The 24,778-nt window shown below is 45.2% G+C and overlaps 1 pseudogene; it reads left to right on the plus strand.

The window, feature by feature from the left end:
• Positions 1 to 14,027: 14,027 nt before the first annotated feature.
• The window catches only part of LOC136499822 (uncharacterized), a 34,773-nt pseudogene continuing 24,022 nt past the window's right edge, over positions 14,028 to 24,778 (plus strand).

The following is a 24,778-nucleotide window of genomic DNA, read 5'->3' on the forward strand; positions in this document are numbered from 1 at the left end:
GAGCTTCTACTTGGCCTGGCTCGATTTATGGGGGGTGTCTAGTAAGCCCTCTCATGGCGCTGCTCGTTACATGCTTACCATTATTGATGATTACTCTAGAAAAGTGTGGCCTTATTTACTGAAAAGTAAAGATAATACTTTTGCTGCTTTTAAAAAGTGGAAAGTTATGATAGAAAGGCAAACTGAAAAGAAGGTAAAATTGCTTCTTACTGACAATGGCGGTGAATTCTGTTCGGATGCTTTTAATGATTACTACAGGGAAGAAGGCATTGCTAGGCACCACACCATCCCGTACACTCCTCGGCAGAATGGTGTGGCTGAGCGCATGAACCGAACGATCATCTCGAGGGCTCGTTGCATGTTGTCCAATGCTCGTATGAACAGGCGTTTTTGGGCTGAGGCTGCTAACACCGCCTGTTACTTGATCAACTGGTCACCTTCTATCCCACTTAATAAGAAAACTCCCATTGAGGTATGGTCTGGTATGCCTGCTGATTATTCACAGTTGAGAGTTTTCGGTTGCACTGCTTATGCTCATGTTGATAATGGAAAGCTAGAACCTAGAGCCATTAAGTGTCTGTTTCTTGGTTATGGTTCTGGAGTTAAAGGATATAAGTTATGGAATCCTGAAACTAAAAAGACTTTCATGAATAGGAGCGTTGTTTTCAATGAATCTGTTATGTTTAATGACAGCTTGTCCATAGATGTTTCACCAGTTGGTTCTGATGAAGAACAGAAACATGTTAGCGTGCAGGTGGAGCACGTAGATGATTAGGAAACTGAAATTGTTGATAACAATGTTCATGATATTGTTCAACACTCACCTCCTATTTTGTAGCCTCAAAATCAGTCTATTGCATATCGCAGAACAAAGAGGAGTTGTGGACCTCGTCCACATTTAATTAAGGAATGTGATATTGTTCATTATGCCTTTAGTTGTGCCGAATAGGTTGAGAACATTAATAAACCGGCTACGTACACTGAAGCTATTGTTTCTGGTGACCATGAGAAGTGGATTTCTGCTATGCAAGAAGAGATGCAGTCACTTGAGAAAAATGGCACATGGGATGTTGTGCGCTTGCCTAAACATAAGAAGGTTGTTCATTGCAAATGATTCTTCAAGAGAAAGGAAGGTTTGTCTCCTAGTGAGCCTGCAAGATTTAAGGCAAGGTTAGTAGCAAAAGGTTTTAGTTAGATTTCTGACATTGATTATAATGATGTGTTCTCTCCAGTTGTAAAGCATAGTTCAATTCATACATTTTTTGGTATTATTGCTATGCGAGATCTTGAGCTTGAGTAGTTAGATATAAAGACTGCGTTTCTACATGGAGAGCTCGAGGAGGAGATATACATGGACCAGCCAGAAGGGTTCATAGTACCTGGTAAGGAGGATCATGTTTGTAAATTAAAGAGGTCCTTATATGGTTTGAAACAGTCTCCTCGTCAATGGTATAAAAGATTCGATTCTTTTATGATGTCACATGGTTTTAAGAGGTCTGAATTTGATAGCTGTGTGTACATTAAATTTATTGATGAATCACCTATATACTTACTGTTATATGTTGATGATATGTTGATTGATGCCAAGAGCAAGAAAGAAATCACTATATTGAAGAAACGTTGAGTAGTGAGTTTGAGATGAAGGATCTTGGTGCTGCTAAGAAGATTCTAGGTATGAAAATTACAAGAGACAGAAATTCTGGTTTGTTATTTCTTAGTCAGCAAAGTTACATTAAGAAAATCCTTCATCGTTTCAACATGCATGATGCAAAGTCTGTTAGTACTCCTATTGCTCCTCATTTCAAATTATCAGCTTTACAATGTGCTAGTACGGATGAGGATTTTGAGTACATGTCAAGAGTTCCATATTCTAGTGCCATTGGTTCTTTGATATATGCCATGGTTTGCTCTCGTCCTGATTTATCATATGCTATGAGTTTGGTTAGTAGATACATGGCTAATCCTGGTAAAGAACATTGGAAGGCTGTTCAGTGGATTTTCAGGTACCTTCGTGGTACAACAAATGCCTGTTTGAAGTTTGGCAGGACTGATAAGGGACTCACTAGCTACGTGGATTTAGATTTTGCTGCTGATTTGGATAAGAGGAGATCTCTCATAGGTTATGTGTTCACTATTGGTGGTTGTGCTGTGAGTTGGAGGGCAACATTGCAGCCCGTTGTTGCCATGTCTACCACTGAAGCAGAATACATGGCTATTGCCGAAGCATGTAAAGAATCCGTTTGGTTGAAAGATTTGTTTGCTGAGCTTTGTGGAGATGATTCTTGCATTAATTTATTTTGTGACAGTCAAAGTGCTATTTGTCTCATTAAAGATCAGATGTTATATGAGAGAACGAAGCACATTGATGTCAAATACCATTATGTTCGCGATGTAGTCGCGCAAGGTAAGCTGAAGGTATGCAAGATAAGTACACATGATAATCCTGCTAATATGTTGACAAAGCCAGTTTATGTTGCTAAGTTTGAGCTTTGCTCAAGCTTAGTTGGTATAACTGTTTAGCCCAAGAGGCTATTTGGCACCGGAAGTATTTTTTTGTTGTTTCAGGGTGAAGATTCATTTTATGCTACAAGAAGGAATTTGTCTCAAGGTGGAGTTTATTGAGCTATGATCCAAATTCAAGTTTGGGCCGAAGCGAAGCGGCCTATTAGCGTTAAGAGGGACTACACCATCTATTAGTTCTGTATTGCTAATAGACGAGGGTGTGGGGTTTTTTCTCCCCATATATACGGACCACCTCCCTTATAGGTATCATAGACTTGTATATGGGAAGGCCCCTAGGTTAGGGTATCCCTAAGTTATAAATCTTCGGCGTTTGTAACCTCACCCGATATAGTAAAGATTTGCTGGCTGGTGCCCGTGGTTTTTTTCCTTCTACCTTAGGAGAGTTTTCCACGTTAAAATCTCGTGTCCCTTGTGTTTGATCTATTGTTCTTCGTCATTTATATTGCCTATCGTTTATAACAGCGGCTAGGCGCCTGTTCCTGCCCGGCTGCGGGAGGGACGCGTCGTTGCCGCCGCTGGCCAGCGCCGATGGTGACAGTGATGCTTCGCGGTCTGTAGCTATGCGCGGCCACGGTGGCTCTGGCGCACCGCACGAGTCGGCTCTTCCACTCCTCCTGCACTCGCGGGCGGCAAGGTGGACAGCATCCTTTCCAAAGCGACGGCGTCACCCAGCACTGCTGCTACTGGTGGCGGTGGTGGTTCGCGTCATTGTCAAGGGGAGAGGCTGGTGAAATCATCCAAGGCTTCGAGCAGGAACGGTGTGGCCGCCGCCGCCGCCGGTGCTCTCATGGACGCCGCCATGGGTGTTGCAGGGTCGGGGAGCGGTAAACTGTTGAAGTGCAAGGATTGCTTGCTACCAAAGCCGACGATAGTTTCTACCAATCGTCGCTTCCCACCTGAGTGTCGGAGATTTGGAGCGTCTCTACATGCTGGCGCTGGCATTACGAACCGAGTAGTGTGGCTGCCATCGCTGGAGGAGGTGGTGTCTACAGAACGAGATGACATGGAATTTGTGGTTCGTCCAGGATCTCATGTTTCTTCCACTGTTACAGGATCTCATGTTTCTTCCAATGTTACTCTGCATGAGGCTATAGCTTGTAGACATGGTGCTTCTATTCTAGCAATTAGTCCTTCGGAAGTCTATGCAAGCCATACTTCTAGTGGGGAGAGAATTGGGAACAGATGGCTTTGCGAGGAGACGAGGTCATCAGCTGTGCCTGCAAGCGTTGCCAACGTGACAAACAAACTTGGTAGGAGTTCATGCAATGTTGTTGCTGCTGAATCTTTGGCTCAAGGTCTTTCCAAAGAAGGTCATAGGAGTGACAGTGTTTCTATTTTGTGCTGCCCTGGACACCACATCTTTGGATTTTGTAGCTGGTGGTGCGCTGATGAGAAAGAAGTGTTAGTTGATCTCCACCGACGTCTATTGGGCCCTTGGATCTACGCCCTGGGCGCCCAACCCTAATATGGTTGGTGGCCCCCGTCACACAACGCCATAAATAGAAGGTGGGGGCCGGGGCGCTCGAGTCACGAGGTTCGCCTGAGCCGCCTAGCACCCCACCTACAGTCCTAAACCCTAGCCGATCACAGAGGGGGCGCTACCAGCGACGGGAAGCGTCGCCACCGCCTCTGCATTTTGGTGGAGGACTGCTACGACGCTGGGCTGCCGTGAGGAGTCTACACTGACCCTGGACAACACCGCTACTCCACTGCCACTGGGTTATCACCAAGCATTGTGATGGCGAGCCCATCTTCCTCCAAGGCAACCGATGGTTTGCACCCTTCACCTCTCTCTTTCTCTCGTTCTATCTACTGTTATTGTACTAGTAGATGTTCTCGGACTCACGGTTTTATTCAATAGCAAGTAGACATGCAAGTTCTATGCCTAGAGATCCTATTTTAAGTTTTACAATGGTACCAGAGCCTCACTGGGTATAGATCTAGCGTATAGGTTGAGAAAACCGAGTAGCAGCTATAAGGAGGTGAGAGATTTGGTTTTCGGATCTAAAAAGAGGGTCACCAAACCCTAACCCTAACCGGGTAAAAGAAAATGAAAAGAGACCGGGCGGGTGGCGGGCGTCACTCAACTACCGGTCACAACCGCAACCGCGCAGGGAAAGGTGACGCACCGCTGTCTTCACCGGCGCTCGGCAATAAAAGGATAGAAAACCCTAACCCAACTTGACGTAACCCTAACCCTAATCCCCAATCGGATGAAATCCGAAAAGAACAGGGAAGAAAATCCAAATCGGAGAAGAAGGGGAAAGGAGAAGGGGCCTACCTCGCCGTGCACTGCATTGCCGCCTCGTCGGCGCGTGGGAAGACGGCCGAGCCGTGCGAGCTCCGGCCAAGGGCGCCGCCGCTAGTCCGTTCGACGGCGGCGCGCTCACCTGCGTGGGGAGCGTGCACACCGGCGAAGGGGCCGGCAACGGTGCCATCTCTCTCGGTCGCTCGCCGTCGCTGCGCTGAGAGAGGAGATGGAGGGAGTCGAAATGAGATAGGGTTTCTGAGAGGTCAGCACTCCCGGGTTTTGTTCGACCGATGCACGCGCTCGACCGTCCGATGTAGATGAACGGCTGACAGCGAACGGGCCAACTTTCAGCCCAGGCCCAAGTTTAATGGGACGTTTTGTCCGAATAATGGCTAAACAGCACGCGTGAGAGCTGAACAGGAGCGGGCCAATTTTCACAGCTGGGCCACGACACTGCACGGCGCGCCAAGAATTTCGGTCTAAATTGCACAATAACATTTTTCGTTTTCGTTTTATTTAATTTTCAGAAGCAGATTTTGATGAATTTTGTCTAGTTTAATATCTCTGTTAAAATTTGAACCAATGGGATAATTTTTTAGAGAATATTTGAGAAAAGTTTAATGCTTCTAAAAAATAGATAATGAATTTTTCATGTTCCCGCTGCTAAAGAAATTGTTTATTCTTCAGTTATTTTGAACCAACGTGATATTTAATTGGAGAAAAAGAGATTTTGACATGATTATGATGTTATTTTCTGACCAACGTTGTTAATAACAATATCGTAATTTTAATGATTTTATGCATTATTTCTATTTCTGTCCAACGGTGATGTAGATTGAATGTATAAACAGCTGTATGTTTTTAATTTGGACCAACGTTGGAATCAAGGCATATAATTGTTGTTATTATTTATGTTCTCATTCTATATGAATTATGTTTTTAGGCGGATACAACTTGATGGGTTGTATCAAAGAGATCCTCATTCTCAAAGGTGACAACTACACGGAGTGGAAGAAATAGATTGACTTGGCATTCATCTTGGCTGAGGTGAACTAGGTAGTCACCTCACCGTGTCCCACTAAGCCTGTGGCACCGGTGAGAGAGACAAACGAGGCTGATGTCGCTTGGGCAACTAGAGAGAGGGATTTTGTATCCCAAAAAATGTCCTATGACCTTGAGCATAAGAAGTGGGTCACTGCCAACAAGAAATGTTTGACTATGATAAAGAACATGATTGAGCCTACAATTGTAGGCTCAATCCTAGAGTGTGACACGGCCACCGAGTACCTCGATAGAATAAAGAGTCAGTTCACTGGCTCTTCAAAGACATATGCTACACAGCTGATAAAAATAGCTGGTGATAGAGAGGTACTCTAGAAATGGTGGCATAAGAGAGCACATACTAAGAATGAGCAATTTGGCATTCAAGCTAAAACCAATGGATCTGGCTCTCAAGGAAGAGTTCCTTATCCATATGATTTTTGCTTCCTTGCCAAAGGAATTTGACACTTTTGTTATCAATTACAGCATACAGCCCGAGAAGTGGGACTTAGAGAGGCTCATGACTATGTGTGTGCAAGAGGAGGAGATAATGAAAGCTGCCAATGGTGGCACTATCAATTATGTGAAAGACAACAAGAAAAAAATGATAATGTTAACTCCTCCTCAAAGTCAAAGGGAAAAGGTCCCATGCTGCATCAGCCTCAGCAGAACAAGTTCATAGTAGAGAAAAACCAGTGTCTCTATTGCAAGAAGATGGGACATTATAAAAAAAGATTGTCCTGATTACTTAAAGATAATCATGGCAAAGAAAGGTGAGAACATTATTACGTTCATAAATGAATCCCTGTATGTACAGTATTCGAAATCTATTTGGTGGATTGACTCATGTGCAATTTTTCATGTTGCTAATTCTTTATAGAGATTCCGTTCGACGAGGACTACACAAAGAAGAGAAAGACACATTAAAGTTGCAAATGGAGTCTGAGCAGATGTTGAAGCCATTGGCGATCTTTCTCTAGAGCTTGCTGATGGCTTCACACTTTTACTTAGAGATGTACTTTATGTTCCCTCTTTATTGAGAAACTTGATTAGTGTTTCATGCTTGGACAATGATGGATATGATTACCATTTTAGAAATGGCAAATGTAATATAACATTTAATAATGCATGTGTTGGTCTTGCTATCTTACAAAATGAGCTTTATTTGTTATCACTACGTGATGATGTGAATGTTGTATACGATGATAGGAATGTTGCATGCGACAATGAGAATGTATCCTCGTCTACGGATGTAAACAAAAAACGAAAGAGAGTTCACGATACGTCATTGAAATTATGGCACTGTCGTTTATGCCATATTTTGAGGGGGAATAGAAAGAGTAGTTAAGAATGATATTCTTCCTCCATTAGAGTTCTCAGATTTAGAACAATGCAGAGAATGAATAAAAGGAAAGTATATAAAGAAAATTAAGAAAAATGACAAATGAAGCACAAGAAGTTTACAGATTATTCACACAGACATCTATGGTCTGTTTCTTGTAAAGAGTGTGGATAGTTATGATTCGTTCATAACATTCACAGATGATTACTCCCGTTATGGCTACATTTATCCAATCAAAGAAAGAACAGAAGCATTGGATAAATTTAAAATATTTAAGGCAGAAGTTGAAAACCAACCCAATTTAAAGATTAAGATAGTCAGGTCCGACCATGGGGGGAGTACTACGGTTGGCATACCCTATATGGATAAGTTCCTAGACCTTTTGCAAGGTTCTTACAGGAGAATGGCATAGTAGCCTAGTATTCTACACCGGGCGAACCTCAGCAGAATGGAGTAGCTAAAAGACACAATCATACCCTGATGGATATGGTGCGCAGTATGATAAGTTACTCCACCTTACCGTTGAGTCTGTGGATGGAGGCGTTAAAAACCGCCATTCATATTTTCAATAGAGTATCAAGTAAGTCGGTACCCAAAACATCATATGAGTTATGGACAAGAAGAGTACCCTCACTAAACCACTTATGTGTGTGGGGGAGTCCTGCTGAGGATAAAGTATTTAACTCAAACATTAGGAAGCTAGATCCTAAAACAGTAAGTTGCTATTTCATTGGCTACCCAGAAAAGTCAAAAGGTTTTTGTTTCTACTGTCCATACAGACATACAAAGTTTGTGGAAACGAGATACGCTGTTTTCCTAGAGGATGAAATAATGAGGGGGAGCATGGTAGCTCGAGAAATTGACCTTGAAGAGAAGCGGGTGTATGCATCCACTCCGATGATTCATGAGCCATTTTTCTCACTACCTGCTGTCGCTGCACCGACAGTGTAAGATACTATGATGACAGCACCTGTTGTTATTCCACCTGTGGCAACAATGAATGACGATGAGGAACCTATTGCCATACATGAGGGGGAGCAACAACAGCCTCAAATAGAAGATGTGCCAAATGTGGAGGCCCCTAGAAGGTCTCAAAGAGTTAGAAAATCAGTTATTTCTGCTGACTATGAAGTATACAACACTGATGAATTTCAAATGGAGGATGATCCCACCTTATTTGAAGAAGCCATGAGAAGTGATCATTCATCAAAGTGGCTTGATGCCATGGATGATGAAATGAAATCTATGAATACCAATAAAGTTTGGGACTTAGAAATAATTCCTAAAAGAGCTAAAACAGTAGGCTATAAATGGGTCTACAAAACAAAACTTAACTCTCAAGGGAATATAGAGAGATATAAAGCGCGACTTGTGGCAAAAGGCTTTACGCAAAGTGAAAGGATTGATTATAATGAGACCTTTTCTCTAGTCTAATGTCAGGATTCCTTCAGAATCATAATGACATTAGTGGCACATTACGATTTAGAATTGCATCAGATGGATGTAAAGACGACATTTCTTAACGGGGACTTGGAGGAAAATGTTTACATGGCACAACCGAAAGGTTTTGTCATAGAAGGAAAAGAACGAATAGGATGTCGTCTAAAGAAATCAATTTATGGGTTAAAACAAGCTTCGAGACAGTGGTACTTAAAATTTGATCAAACAATAAGGAATTTTGGGTTTAAAGAGAATGTAGAGGACAATTGTGTCTATGCAAAGTTTAAGAATGGGAAGTTTATCTTCCTAGTCCTGTATGTAGATGATATCTTACTTGCTAGTAGTGATGTCAGTCTACTACTAGAGACAAAGAAGTTTTGTCCTCAAAATTTGATATAAAAGATCTTGGTGAAGCTTCGTTCATTCTAGGGATCGAGATTCACTGAGATAGAAGTAAAGGGGTATTAGGACTGTCACAAAAGGCATACATAGAAAAGATCTTAAAGAAATTCAATATGCACAAATATAGTCCCTCACCTGCTCCTATAGTCAAGGGCAACAGATATGGGGATTTTCAATGCCCTAGGAATCAGTATAAGATCGATCAAATGAAAACAGTTCCATATGCTTCAGCTGTCGAAAGCTTGCAATATGCTTAAGTATGTACGCACCCTGACTTGGCATTTGTTATGATGAGGACATGAAACCCATGCATATGACCATGTTTGGCATATGGGATAGAGGGGAAGGAGGCCAGCAAGGGTGTCCAAGTCAAGAAGGAGGCCCGAGGCTAATTCGGTTCGAGTCCCCAAGGTGGAGGCCCAAAGTAACTCAAGTTCGAGTCTATCTCGGAATCCAGGACTAGTCTGCCTTAAACTGGTCACCCAGGACGCATCCGGACTCCGTTTTCGATGATCCACATATGGATGGAAAGATATTTTGATAAGGAAGCTAATCCAAATGATTTCACATCAAAAGCTCTTCGGAATCAATGGGAATCGTGGAAACAAGTCAGCGTCCAGAATCTGCTAGGGTGTTGTGACACCTTCTTTTGGTCTGTTGGACCGTGTATCGTGTTTAGGCCCATTAGGGGGCAAGCCCAGGGTAGGCGATGACCCTAATACCTTTATAATCATATGCCGCCGCCGTCATTAGGGTTCGGGTTTTGCTTAGATTATTCTATCAAGAACAGTTTCGCCGTTCATCGGTTTGTGAGACCCCAACTTCGTAAGTTTAATCATTCATCTGCAATTTGGTTGCGTTCTTTCTTGTTCTTGCTTATGTTCTTCATTGCGTAGGCAAGGATTGGCCTTCTTGGCGAGGTCAACCTGGTCTGTGACTCGGTTGATAACCAGAGGAGCTGTGGTGCTAAGATTACAGGGTTCGATCTTTCGATCTGAAGCCGGATCGGTGTGTTATTCTCCGCCACAACGATAGTTATCACCACCTGATGGAAGTTTGGGATCCCCGTCTCCATTAAGTGGTAATCAGAGCTAAGGTATACTATCAGGTTTACATTTATTCCCCAGTTTGAGTGTTTCGCATTCGTCCCATAGTCCAGTGGCATACTCGTTTTTCCTGTCCTAGAACCTTCCGCGCCATAGCCTCTGCATATTTTAGTTTCAGAGTCCGTCGTGTTGAGTTTGTGTCCTGGTCGAGGTCTTGTTGCTGGTTAGGTCGTGTTAGAGTCCAGTTCGTGTGTTTTCCCCCATCGTTTTCATCAAATCTTGGCTGTTGTGACCAATTTTGCACACATTATTCCCGTTTTATCCTCTAATTCAAAGCCAATTCTTAAAACTGGTCTAGTTTTCGTATATGAACTCCGTTTTTGACATTCTATATATACAAATCGATCAGAAATTTTTTTTGGATCCGTCCATCCCTGCATTGTTGGGGTCAGAGATTTTTAGGTTGGTCAAAAACTAGTCACAAGATTCTCTTTTCGTGGTCACAAGGTTTTTATCGATTTTGATCTAGTTTTCTGAAAATTCCACAGGCCACGTCTTTCACTTGTTTGAGCTCATATTTTCTGTGGTTACTTCTTTTGTGCTCCTAAGTAAAGGAAAAATATCAAAAAAATAAAATAAAAAAGTCGAAATTTCCAAAAAAAACAACAACAGCCCAAAAAATAGAAAAAAAGAGGGGCAAAAGAGGAACAATATTTAGAGGAGCACATAGAGAAGACCAAAGTGAGTTGTGTTAGCGTGTGTTGTCTGGATCCTTATTTGTATTGCTGTCTCCATCCACCATACTTGTTTTTCTCACACCTATCACCTTGCTATCCACCATACTTTTGTCACACACCTGATACTTGCAACACTTTAGACCAGCAACGAGAACAAGTACTTTGGACTATAATTTAGCATTACTTTCTGTTACTGACTTGTGTGCCAGATATACATATTACTCTTTGTGTGCCTTCCAAGCTCTACAAACTCTTCAGATCAGTATAGACAAAGGGCCTTGCAATCTCGGTACCACTGCCTCACAGGTATCATGAACCAGCCGTCGGTTGTACCACCCACTGCATGTGTTGGTAAGAACTTTGTAAGAGCTTAGTAAGACGCTTTCACTTGCTGTGAAAAGTGACACCACTGCAACCACGTAGTAATTTGGTAGGGATAACTTTCACCGTTTGTTCCTTGTTTTTGTGTTTACAATGATAGGTTGTTCGTATTCACCGACTTATGATGGTATAGGTGCTGATGAGTACATGGATTGAGAAATTGCCATCGATAATATATTTGCTACTCGCTTTATGTGTCCAAGGAGGAAGGTAAAAAATACAGCTAGTGTTTTGCGACATTCTGCTTTATCCTGGTGGGAGTCTTTAGATCCTTCTGATAAACCTCAAACTTGGAATGATATGAAACTTCTTATGCGAGAAATCTTTGTTAATCCACCTCTTGTTTTGACTTTGTATGCTGAGGTGCACCATTTAGACGAAGAGTCTATTGTTATTCCTCTTGCTATGACTAACCTTCTGCAGAATAATGTACATAAGCGAGAGGATGACGTGGAAGAAAATGAGGAGCTCACAACCTCATATGCAAATTCAGAACCATCACTTCACCATGCACCTATTACTCCTGCTGAGAACACAGGTAATGCTCATGGTCCTACACTCACGGAAGGTGAAAATTGTCTTAATGTACTAATTTTTTTCACAAACCATGCTATTATAGAGCAATTGTTAGTAGAACCATCTCTTGATTTATCTTTATCCCATGATAATTTGCTTGATGTTCCTTGTGACAAAGATGAATTGGTTGAAGATGCTTCAGTTTTACATATTTTTGGAACCAGTGACTTATGCTAAAAATAAACATGTTATTCATATTGCTACTAAAATTGATGAGTTCAAACTATTGTCTTCTTTACATACTTTGGGTTACATTGAATTTGATGTTTTGTGTAACCTATATTGTTTGGAAGAGAGCCTTTTTAAATATGCTGATTTGCCTTGGTTTTCTAAACACACATATCATGTTATTGGTAGATATGACAATAAGGGACAATGTATGATACATCGAGTATACATTCGTAATAATATGAATTCGTCTTTTGTTGTACAAGACTATGATCGTTTAGAGGACAGCCATAATAATACAAATATTTTCTCATGTTCCTTAAAGAAACAAGTTCACTTCCAAGAAGAGGAGCATTGTTGGTTGCTACCTATGTTTGCTCGACCATCTATTTCTGCATTATCTTTGGTTAGTTCTAATCTTTTGCAGGATAGTGTTGGCATACATCGTGTGCATTCAGATCATGGAGTCTACATGCTTGCTAAAATTTTTATGCGAGATGACATGCTAGAAACTTGGAAACATGGTCACGTTCCTTCTCATAATTATTTTAGTTTTCTTTGTCCTCGCAACCCCGTTCTCCTTTATGTTGTGCAGGATCAGTTTCAAGCACAATCGACGCCGAGGACGGCTTTTCATTAAGAAGGGGAGGATGATGAGGACATGACACCCACACATATGACCATATTTGGCGCATGGGATAGAGGGGAAGGAGGCCAGCAAGGGTGTCCAAGTTCTCATCATGTTACCGGGTTACTTAGCAGATTCCAGAGCAATCCTAGAACAAAACACTAGAAATTAGTAAAGAAAATCTTGCGTTATTTGCAAGGAACGAAAAGCCTCATGATGACGTATAGAAGATCAGATTCACTTCATATAGTGGGATATTCAGATTCTGATTATGCGGGAGATGATAGAAAATCCACGTCTGGATATGTATTAACTCTCGCAGGGGACCTATTTTACGGAAAAGCTCAAAGCAAATTGCCACTACATCGTCCACAATGTATGTCAAGTTTGTAGCGTGTTATGACGCAACGGGGCAGGTGAACTGGCTAAAGAAGTTCATACCCGGTTTGAAGGTGGTTGACGACATCTATAGACCACTTAAGTTATACTGCGATAATAATCCGGTAGTACAGTATGCTCACAACAATGAGTCAAGTGGTGCTGCCAAATACATTGACATAAAATATTATGTTGTGAAAGATAAAGTCCAGGATCATGTCATAAGTCTTGAGCATAGAAGTACCGAAAAGATGCTTGTGGATCCGCTTACAAAAGGCTTACCACCCAACGTGTTCAGAGAACATGTAGTCAACATGTGTTTAAGGGAAAGCCTATAATTTCTAGACAAAAGAAGGCCTAAAGTTAAGTATCTATTTCAGAACAGAGTGGTGTGTTGTAGCTGCTAAATCTATCGGCAATTGACCGTGACAATGAAACATGCTCTATGCGCTAATCTGTAATGGAATGAACAACAGTAAATGATATGAAATTGAAAGATGGTAGTGAGATTAAGGGGAAGAATGTTAGTTGATCTCCACCCTTGGATCTGCGCCCTGATCGGGGGCGCCCAACCCTAATATGGTTGGTGGCCCCCCGTCGCACAGTGCCATAAATAGAAGGTGGGGGCCAGGGCGCTCGAGTCACGAGGTTCGCCTGAGCTACCTAGCACCCCACCTACAGTCCTAAACCCTAGCCGATCACAGAGGGGGCGCTGCCAGAGACGGAAAGCGCCGCCACCGCCTTTGCATCTTGCCGAAGGACTGCTATGACGCCGGGCTGCCCTGAGGAGTCTACACCGACCCCGGACGACACCGCTACTCCACTGGCACCGGGTTATCACCAAGCATTGTAATGGCGAGCCCATCTTCCTCCAAGGCAGCCGATGGTTTGCACCCTTCACCTCTCTCTTTCTCTCGTTCTATCTACTGTTATTGCACTAGCAGATGTTCTAGGACTCACGGTTTTATTCAATAGCAAGTAGACATGCTAGTTCTATGCCTAGAGATCCTGTTTTAAGTTTTACAAGAAGGTCATGCATACAGCTCGAAAATCAGTCAAACCTCCCAGATTGATTCAGAAATCTCTTCTCCACACTCAGTGTAGGCCCTCCTCCATGGAAATCGAGAGGAAAACAGAACTTGGATGGAGTGTGGACATGAATGATATTGAGGACACTGGTGTGTTTACCAAAGATCGAGCTATTCAGGATCCCATGTCTGCAAACAAGTCCCCCTGGAGAAATGGAAAGGAAGCTGCCTTCTTCGGTCCCAAGAAGAAGGTGAGCAAGAAGCAGCTGATGAACAAAAGGAGGGTTACTGTAAAAGGTCCTGCCTCTGCGTGTGCGTTGGATGACAAGGAGGATTCCATCTTGGAAGATAGTGAAATTTTCAAGGCCCTGGCTGCTCATGAAACGAAGTTTGAATATGGGCCCCAAAGCGCAGATGCTAGGAGCAAAGTCAAGCTAATCTGCACCAGGTTCGAGTCTATCTGCAGGGCAATAGTGCAAGCTGCGGGACACCGTTCGGTGAAGGTTAGAAGAATTGACCTCGCAGCAGATAAACTGATCAGGAAACTGCCAGGATTCTCCAAGCAGGGGCCAGTTGTTGGCAGCGTTCCTGGAGTCGAAGTCGGCGATGAGTTTCTGTACAGGGTTCAGCTAGCCCTCGTTGGTCTCCACCGTCCGTTCCAGGGAGGCATTGACTCCACCAGCCATGAAAAAACCGGCGTGCGGATTGCCATAAGCGTCGTCGCTTCAGGCGAATATCCTGATGAACTGTCATCAAACTCAGGCGAACTGGTATATACAGGTTCTGGTAAGAAGGATAATGGAGATCAGAAGCTTGAGCATGGGAACCTTGCCCTGAAGAATTGCATCAAGATGAAGACTCCTGTCCGGGTGATTCATGGATTCAAAGATCAGAACAGAGAGGAAGGCAGCCATTCGAGGGCCAGAGAGATCTCAACGTTCACGTATGACGGGTTGTATCATGTGGTGGACTGCTGGAGAGAAGGTTCACCGGGTTCGAAGGTGTTCAAGTACAAGCTGCAAAGGATCCCTGGGCAACCACAACTTTCCCTGCACATGGCTAAAGCCGTGGTGAAGAACAGTATGCGTCCAGGCTTCATATTTACATGTATGTATGCCAATAATCTTCTTGTTTGTTTGTTTCTTCGAGCACCTTGCCATCTTTAATTATAATTGCAAATTGTCTTAGATCTCCGTATGTGCATATACTTCTGCATTTCTTACTTGTGTCCATACTTATTCAGTTATTCATGTAACCAGTGGCGTGCTTTCTTACAGTTTTCAGTTTGCTGCATGTTTTATTTTCTTGTGATGGATTTTGCTATGTTACCCTAAATGACTGTGAGGCCTTGATATTTTTCAGAAAATTAGGATCGGATTGCAAGTACGTCGTCGAGAGCCACATTTAAATGGACATTTGTGAAACCCATCTACAACAATGACTATGACTATACTAAAAACGTCAGTAATGTATTGTAGGTAGTTCCTAAAAGGAAATCCACATGTGATGATTCTATATACATCTTGACAGTTCTTATACATAAACTATGATGTGTATTGTAAGGTACATCGTTTTTAAAGCAATTTCGGGTCTAAATGCATATTATATGGTTTCTGCACAAAAAGTCATGTGTCATGTATAACAACTGGATTTCCAACAATACGATATGTACTATTATATTAGTATACAATGGATTTTTTTTGCTATCTATAGTTTGCTTTAGGCGGCAATATATATGTTTATTATTTGAGATGGGCTTCGAAAATAGTTTGACATCCTATTATTATTGGAATGCGGCTAATGCACGCCTGGCCGTGCGCACGCACACACGCACGCACAGCACAACAACTTCTTAGTCATAAAAAAAGCACATCAGCTTCTTCCTCCTAGTTCGCCACGTCGGTGAGCTCCGGCAAAACCTAGCTCGCCCGCGGCTCCACCTTCTCCCCCCTCCCCGCCGCGGCGAACTAGGGTTTTCGCCGGAGCTCCGTGGCCACGGCCGCGGCCATTGAGCTCCGACAAAACCTAGCTCGCCCGCGGCTCCACTTCCCCCCCCCCCCCCGCGCCCCGCCGCCCTGGCCATGGCGCCCCCGCTCCGACCTACCTAGCCTGGCTACCTGCACCGCCGCCAGGGTCCCTAAACCGTCCGCCGGCATCCCCCACCGCCTGGACGGCTTTCTTCCCCAACCCCCCTTTCCTTCTATTGCTGCTAGAATTTGGGAAGAAGAGAGGGCTCACCAGAACCCTAACGTGAGAGTAGTAGGAGGAGGCCTACCTTAGCCGATCCACCATGGCACGCCGGGGCCGAATCCGCCATGGTCGGCGAGCTCGGCACGAGACGGGTGGGGGCGCGGGTGTGTGGTGGCGGTGGGCCCGGGGAGGACATTGTCTAGAAGGAGCTTGCCGGTCATGGAGGCGGGGGGGGGGGGGGGGGGGAGGGAGAGACCGACGCGGGCGGGCGGGCGGGCGGGTGTGCATGCGAGTGAGGGAGGGGGTGTGGGCGTGGCTGGACTTCTTTTACGTTGGTGTGTAAAGAAGTCATTACCTTATTATTGATTTTTTTTTAGTTGTGGTAGGATTGCCACTAGTTATAGTCCCTCATTTCAGTTACCAATTTCACCTACCTCATCGTTCCTGACATGTACAGAAAAAATGATTTTGGTGCCCTTCAATTAAGCACCAAGATTATATTGAAGTTATTGCGTGGCTAGTGTATTTAGTACACCGACGTCCCTCTATCATGGCCCTGTTCGTTTCGCTGAAATTTGACTTATGCCGATGCTTATACTGAAATGTTGTGAGAGGAAAACATTATTCGTTCGCTGAAAAATACTACCGAATGAATCAAGAATCAAAATTGCAGTGGTGCAACTAGTGCTCACCTATTTAGCTAACCAATGCTCCCTACATTTTTAGGACAAACTTAAATCCTAGAATTTCTTACACTTTAGGAATTGGGACGGAGGCACTGTCACCACACCACATGTACTCGCACTGCAGCCATCGTATACCGAATCTGTGCAACCTCTTTATTGCGTCAAGTCGTCAACACTCGTTTCGATGGTTTTGGGCCGGTCTATTTATTTTTAGTGGCACTTTGGTTGGTGTGGTTGTGATGATTTTGTACGCCGATCAGCCCCCATTTGCGTCCATTCGTTTCTTCGCGTGCAAAGGTTTGTTCTAGCACGCTACATCCCTAGACGAGCAAGTGCAAATGCAGGAGCCAGGAGGTCCCTCCTCCATCACTGCATCAATTGTACAGTATAAATCACCAGTAACTCTTTTTTTTGCGAACAAAATCACCGGTAACTCACCTCGCACGAGTTAAATAAATACCGTTGGCAACAATAAAATGGGATGGAAAGGTTTGTAGCGCTGTTGTACCACGCCAAATTTTGTCGTAGCCAAACTAGTCATCTGAAATTTGGCTACAATGGTGATATTTGATTGCAATCATACCAAACCTCGGTTATCAAGCATTAAATGCCATATTATTTTTTTTATCCTATGTACTTATGGCAGCATATAACAACTTGCTTTGGCTTGAAAACCATTTGAAAAAGCAGAAAGCAGAAAGCCAAAAGTAAGATCAACATCAGCTTCTAGAAAAGCAGTTTTAGGTTTCATCCGTTTAGACGACGTAATGCTTTTTAACAGTACAAGTAATTTCTAGAAGCTAAACTAAAAACAACCTTTAATAATAGCTCATCCGAGCACTTTTGGCGCTCACGAGAGGCCTGCAACCACATTTAGCTTGGCTGGCCAAATTTGGTAAGTATATATTGAAATTTGGCTTATAGGCAAATTGACGTCTAAATTTGTCCATAAATAAAAAATTGGCTTGACTGGTTAGAGATATACTGGCAGTATCCAACCGCATCCTAAATACTCCTTCGTAGGAGAAAAGATAAATGTTCCCGGAAAAAAAAAACGAACGGGTCGTTGGGCCAGGATCAGCTGACAGCTGAGATCATCTAGCCGTTGCATAGCGTTACTCCTAGCGATGATCCGACGCGAGCTGTTCACTTGGCGGCTGGCGCAGTCCGTGCAATTGCGAGTCCGACCTGGGCCGTGGCTCTGGCTCGGCCCCGGCTCGCCACGTTCCATTAGTACCATTAGACGGACAAATTCCCCTAAAAAAACAAAAATAGACGGACAAATTCTTAATTTGTTCTGTATTAAGATTCGTACTGTATATCAAGATTTAAGAAGCAAGAAAATATCACATATGGAACTTATTCTTATGTAATCATGGCTGCATATAATATGCATTAAGCAGTTTGCGACAAATAGAGGATTCATTGTCTATTCAACTGTCCACACGTGAGTATCTGTGAATCATGTACTCAGTCTGCACCTGACATTGTTCGCTTCACTGAAAAGCCATGCTGAAAAGTAATGTTGGCTGATTTATTATGAGAAAAAATATTGTACTATAACTAATATGACAGGCTGATAAGTTCAAGCAAACATGACCAGGTGCCCGCTCGATTCAACAGTGTATCAGGCCAGATCTATTTTTAATTTTGAGGTATTTTGGTGGTTGTGTGCAGCAGCCAGCAGGCAAGCCCCTCCTCTGTCACCGCATCAATAGTACAGATCACCGGCTGGTTGTAAAAAAAAAAACAACCGGCCGGTAACTCATCTCGCAGAAGTTAACTAATAGGTGTCTATTTGGTACTGCTCTACAAATTCCACTGTGAAGCAGTTTTACAAAAAAAAAAAACCAGAGTTTCTGGTGCTCTCGTAACTCTATTTTTTTCGAAAGCAAAGTTCGTGGAGCTGCACCTGTTTGACTGAAAACATAGAGTGGAACAGTTACATACAAGCACTAAGTATTGCTGCAACTATAAAATAGATGTAAGGCTTTTGTAGCAAAATTTTCCCGTGGCCAAACTAGGTATATCCGAAATAATTTGACTAGAATGATGACGTTTGGCCGTAACCATACGCCCATACCAAAAAAAAAAACTAATGGTGATGTTTGGATTATATTGCAACCACACACAAAAAAAAAACTGTTAGCTCTGTGTATAGCACGCAAGGTCCACATATAATTATAAATTCAACATGGATCTTGATACGTTGATCTAATTACAAGCATCAATACGGTGTAAACAAATTATAATTTGCAATCACAACACTTAAGACTTCCCGGTACTAGATTTTATTACATTGTTTCCAAGAGTAACCTGTAGTTGATGAAATGAAAACAAGACTTGCAATTTATAATTTCATTTCACAGTTTCATATACATACGCATTTACAAATGTTGCATAGTGTTATCAAACGAAATGCCCATAGTGATGTTTCACTTGGTTTTCCATATGTTGGTCGTTGTACATGCTAAGTTTTATCTAGATGAAACTCATCTTCTCTCTTCTCATAATCAGCCTGTTCGTTTGGCTGTGGCTTGTCGTAAACGATCGTAAATTTTCAGCCGGAATAGTATTTTTCTCTCACACAAACCAACCAGCAGTACTTCTTCACGAACCAGCAACGAAACGAACCAGTCCTCATTAAATGAGAATAAAACTTCTATTGGAATTGGCCTCATGGGTTTAAACCTTGGTTATGACATAGTATTAAATGCATATTCATTGCTCTATGTAATTATGCCATGTGCTAGTAACCTGATTCGGCTACAACACTTGGACAGCTCGGGTGAGCCTCAGCCTGTTTAGAATGAAGGAATGGAAAACGAAGGAAAAGAAATAAAACATAGGAGTATGATATACGTGCATGTAGAAAACAGAGGACTAAGAAACACAAGAATTTTATAGGAATGGGTATTTTTTATCAACAGGAATGGGTATTAGGAAGACAAAACATATGTATTACTCCATTCTAGTAAGGCCGCGTTTAGAAGCCAAAAATTTTTGGTTTTGGGTACTGTAGCCCGTTTGTTTGTATTTGGCAATTAGTGTTTAATTATGGATTAATTAGGTTCGAAAGTTTCGTCTCGTGATTTCTCACCCAACTGTACAATTAGTTTTTTTTTTTGTCTACATTTAGTACTCCATGCATTAGCCGCAAGATTCGATGTGACGGGTACTGTGCAAAAAATTTTGGAAACTAAACAGGGCCTAAGGATTTGCCCATCCCTGCATACACATGTACGGAAATTTTCGAAGTGCTTGAGGTGGATGTTTTATTTTTCTCAATTACATGAAGGAAAGCAAGTCTTTCCATAGGAAAGTAAAGCTTCATTTCTCGGTTCTAAGCACCATGTAATGTAAGCAAGACGTAAGAAATAGATTTATTTAAAGTTCTTTTAAAATTCCCCTAATCCAAACAAGCCCTTCATTTTTGGCAACCACGAGCGGCCAGCAAGGCAGCAACTGCCGTTGGTTGTGGCTTGGGCGCTTGGTTAGACAAATTTAAGCTAGGTAGACTAAAATTTGGCGTACAGCCAAATGGACGCCTAGATTTGTGAATAGATCAAAATTGGCTTGACGACAACCTAGAGGTAGCAATCAACACATCCGGTGTAGGGGAAAAAATGAATGGATCGTCGAGTCAAGCTCCAGCTGAGATAAGCTAGCCGTTGCGTTGCTCCGAGTGGGGAGCCGACGCGAGACTGCGAGTGCGAGTGCGAGTGCGAGTGCGAGTGTGAATCCGACTTGAGCCGTGGCTCTGGCCCGGCTCGCCACGTCCCATCCCATCAGACTTGATCAGACCAGGCCAGGCGGTAGCCAGCACGGCAGCAGCAGCAGCGACAGTTCCTGTTCCTCCAAGCACGGCACGGCCCTGCCTTTTTCTGCTCTCCTCCCGGAGGTTCCCACGCGCTCGCACGCACGCCACCTCGCCGTCGCCGGCTCCGAAGACCAAAGGTCAGCAGTCCCTGCCTCCTCGGTTCCGCCCGCTCGTCTCCTGCTTCTGCTTCTGCTTCCGTTCTGCCTTGCCCCGCCGTGCGTGGCGGTTTCCGTTTGGACTGTGGGAAATGCGGATATTTAACTTTTTACTAACCTCTAAGATAGCACTTTTACAGTTGCCACAGCTGAAACAGAAATAAGCTATAAAAATACAATATTTACTCACATGGTACGCCAGCTCTAGCGTTAGCGTGGATCCAAGACAACATGCGTCTGTGAAATGTCCCTCCTAGCCTTACCTTCTTTCTCTCCGCCCATGCCGCGTCTCGACCATCTCGATGCTTGTCGAGCAGTGTGCACCAGCATGCGCCGCCATAGAAAAGCCGCCGACTTCCGGCGTCTTCGACGCCTACGGCTTCCACCCCATCCACACCCTCTCTGTCTTGCTCCCCTCGCGTTCTAGGCCTGCCCTCGCCTCTTCACCTGCTGCTCCCCCGCCCTGGGACCGCCGCCCCACCGAGAGAGCTCGGGAACCCGGCCACCACCGTGCAGGTCTGCCGGGGCCTCTTCACTGAGGTCGTCCTTGCCGTGCCCGGTGTCGAGCTATGCTTGGACCATGGTCCAGGTCCTTGACAGCGTGGTGGACGTCGGCGCTGTCGTGCCGTGCTTGGCCCGTGGTCCAGGCCGGTCCGCAGCGCGCGACGCAACGCACTACGCACTGCCAGGAGGCTCGCCAGCGGCCCGCGCCTCCCCTCGTCGTCATGGCCCGGCCCCATCTCAGCTCCCCCGCGCGCGCCGTCGCGATGGCAAGGCTCGCGTGCCCGCGACGGCCCTGTTCGTTGCCTCCTGCCTCCTGGCATGCCGCGCTATCGCAGAGCCCCCATCGAGCGACCGGAGCCCCCTGCTCAGACGGTGCTGTGCCACAGGAGGACGCGGTCGTCGTTGACGCTCACAAAGGAACCGGTGCCACGCCGTCGAACGCAACGCTCTTCAGGCCAACCAGAGAATCAGGCAGCTCCAGCCCCTGGATTTTGCTTGCATAGATGGCTTTCGCTATGGCCAAACTCCAACTACGAATCTCCCTTGCCAAGGATCAACAACGGCACAAAGTACCAGAAAGCAGGAAACAAATAACGAATCACTTCAGCGCCATTGATCGCTCACGCAACGGCACCACCCCATGAAGCTACCCGCATGCATGTTGTCTCTGCCGTTCACGCGGCTGTGGGCATAGCCATGATGCTCTTGCGGGTCGCATTCGCCTCTCACGGAGAGGTTCTGGAGCACCCTGGCGTAGGCCATACGCACCCACGGTCACGGCCGCGTCCCGCGACGTCGTCGTCAGTGGGAGCGGCTAGCACCGCGCACGCGTTCTCAGTTGGGGCCGCACCACCGGACTCGAGCCCGCGGCACAGACGTCGGGCACTCGACTCCTGCATCAGGGACTACCGTGCGGCGTTGGATGACGCGAGGGTGGCCAGCGCGGCCACGGCCCGCTCGCATAGGTCCCCCCGCCGCCGCCGCCGGACTAGAGCAGCTCCGCCACCGCGTAGACGGCCGCGGCCACGGAGGGCGCCGACAGTGCGAGCGCGGAGCACCCCAGCTCATCTAGGGCGGGGGCGCATGAGGCCGTGAACCCACGCGGGGCTAGGAGACGAGCGCGTCCATGACGAACCTGAGGCAGAGCCAAGAGAGGCGAGTGCGGGCCCACGCTGGGAGAGTAGGAAGAAGGCAAGGGCAGGAGGGACATTTCACGGGCGCATGCTGACTTGGATCTATGCTAGCTTGAGGGTCGGCGTGCTACACGAGCAAATATGATATTTTTATAGCGTTTTTCTTTCTTTACTGTTAAAAATATAGTGACAACCGTAAGAGTGCTATATCAGAAGTTGATATTGGTTATAATGGTAAAAAGTTAAATATCCGTGGAAAATTGGTCTTCGTTGCGGTTTTGTGTTGATTAGTGATTAGTGGGGTTTTGTTGTGGTTTTGTGCTCAGGTCGCAGGCGGGGGCGATCGATAGACTTGCACGCGGCGATGCTCGATGCAGCACGCCACCGGGTGCCTACGAGGGCGCTGACCTCCACCGCGCAGGGGCAGCCCCGGCAACAGCATCTCGGCGTCGGGGACCGCCGCCGCCGCCTTCCTCCTCGCCCTCCGCCTTCCAGAGGCGAGACCCGCAGCAGCGGTGTGGGGAAGGCAGACGAGGCGCGGGGTACTCGGGACTGTTAGATTGATCTCTAATTCTAAACTGGGCCCAACGGCCCAGTTGGGCCTTTGATCCGCGCCGTGATCGGGAGCGCCCAACCCACTATGGCTAAAGGGCCCCTGTCACACTACGCAATATATAGAGATGGAGGGCCGGCGGCTCTGAGTACGAGGTTGACCGAGCTACAGTTCCCCACCAAAATCCCTAATCCAATCTAGAGGTTGCGCAACCAGTGTCAGGAAGCTCCACTGCCTCACCGCCACCGAACTGTGCCACCGAACTGCATCACCAGACTCCACTGCATTCGTCGACCCACCGCCACTGGACCGTGTCACCTACGACCACTACATGGCACCACTGCCTTCACCGACTCCATGGCGGACGCGAGCAGATCCTCCTCCATCGGCACAAACGGTCAGCCCTTTCCATCCCTTCCTCTCCCTCTAGATCTAGTAGTTTAAAGTTCTAGGGTGTGTTCATCATGTTTATAGTAAGATGTACCTGCTAGATCTATGGCTAAGGTCATGTTCTTTCAACAATGGTACCAGAGCCAGGTCTTCTAAGGCTTTTAGATCTAGATCGGGTGAACAAAAAATACAGTGAAATCGAATACCTAACCCTAGTTTTGATCCAAAATTTCTAACCCTAACTGGGTAAAAGAAAATAAAAAGAGACTGGGGGGTGGCGGGCATCACTCAACTGCCGGTCACCACCGCCACCGCGCGGGGAAAGGTGCCGCACCGCCGTCTTCACCGGCGCATGGCAAGAAAAGAACAGAGCCAATGTGAGAGATTTGGTTTTTGGATCTAAAAGAGGGTCACCGAACCCTAACCCTAATAGGGTGAAGGAAAGGAGTAAGAAGAAGAAGGACTCGGCTTCATGAAGAACTCGAATCCAAGCTCAAACCCACGAAGAACTCGCTGGGGAAGATGAATAGTGATTGTCGATGTTTCACCACCGATAGCCTGCCACGGGGGTACCCGGGGCAATTTGTTCGGGCTTCAGCGTATGCAGAACTCGATGGTAAACGCAAGAGACAGTTGATTTATCCTGGTTTGGGCCCTCGACTGTGATCGAGTAATAGCCCTAAGTCCAGTCGGCGTTAGCCTTTGCGTTGGATTGATTGTAAAGTGTTGTGTTGCGTTGCGTTGCGTTGCCTTTGTCCAGGAACTCCGCCCTCCTTTATATAGTTAGGAGGCCAGAGTCATTGTCGGTTTACAATGTAGAGTCCTAGTAGGATTACAGGATAGTATTACTACTAGGATTACATGGGAGGAATCCTAATCAAACTAGATCTCCTCTCTTCCTTGCGGTGTATCCCGTGGGTCCCGCATCGACAAGCCCCCGAGCACTTCATGGTTGAACTCCGGAAGCCTTGTCTTGTTCCTCCAGGTCTTGCCGAGCAAGAACAAGCGTCGCCCGAGTGCTTTCTTGAGTGAAACCATGTAGCGCTTCTTGGGATCTTCGAGTGGTGTGTGCTTTTTTGAAGAAAAAGTACATCCGTCTGGGTGTTGCCCCCGAGCCTCTTGCTATTTAGAACAAGGAGCTGGAGGGTCTTGTCTTGAAATTGTTCTGATTCTTCGTCGAAGGGCTCCTGAGCATATACCCGGGTTATTTATCAAAAAGAACTTGGATATAGCTCGGTCCGGGTTCTTTTTGTTGTGAGTCCTTGAAGTGGTTTGTCTTGAAGAAGTCTTCTTGGTGACGTGCGCTTTTTCGAAGAAAAAAAGTGCACTCACTGAGTTTAGCCCCTGAGCCTCTTGCTATTTGGAACAAAAAGTTGAAGGGTCTTGAATCTTATGTTGTTTGAAAA

This window comes from Miscanthus floridulus, chromosome 13, assembly GCF_019320115.1.
Source record: "Miscanthus floridulus cultivar M001 chromosome 13, ASM1932011v1, whole genome shotgun sequence".
NCBI lineage: Eukaryota > Viridiplantae > Streptophyta > Magnoliopsida > Poales > Poaceae > Miscanthus > Miscanthus floridulus.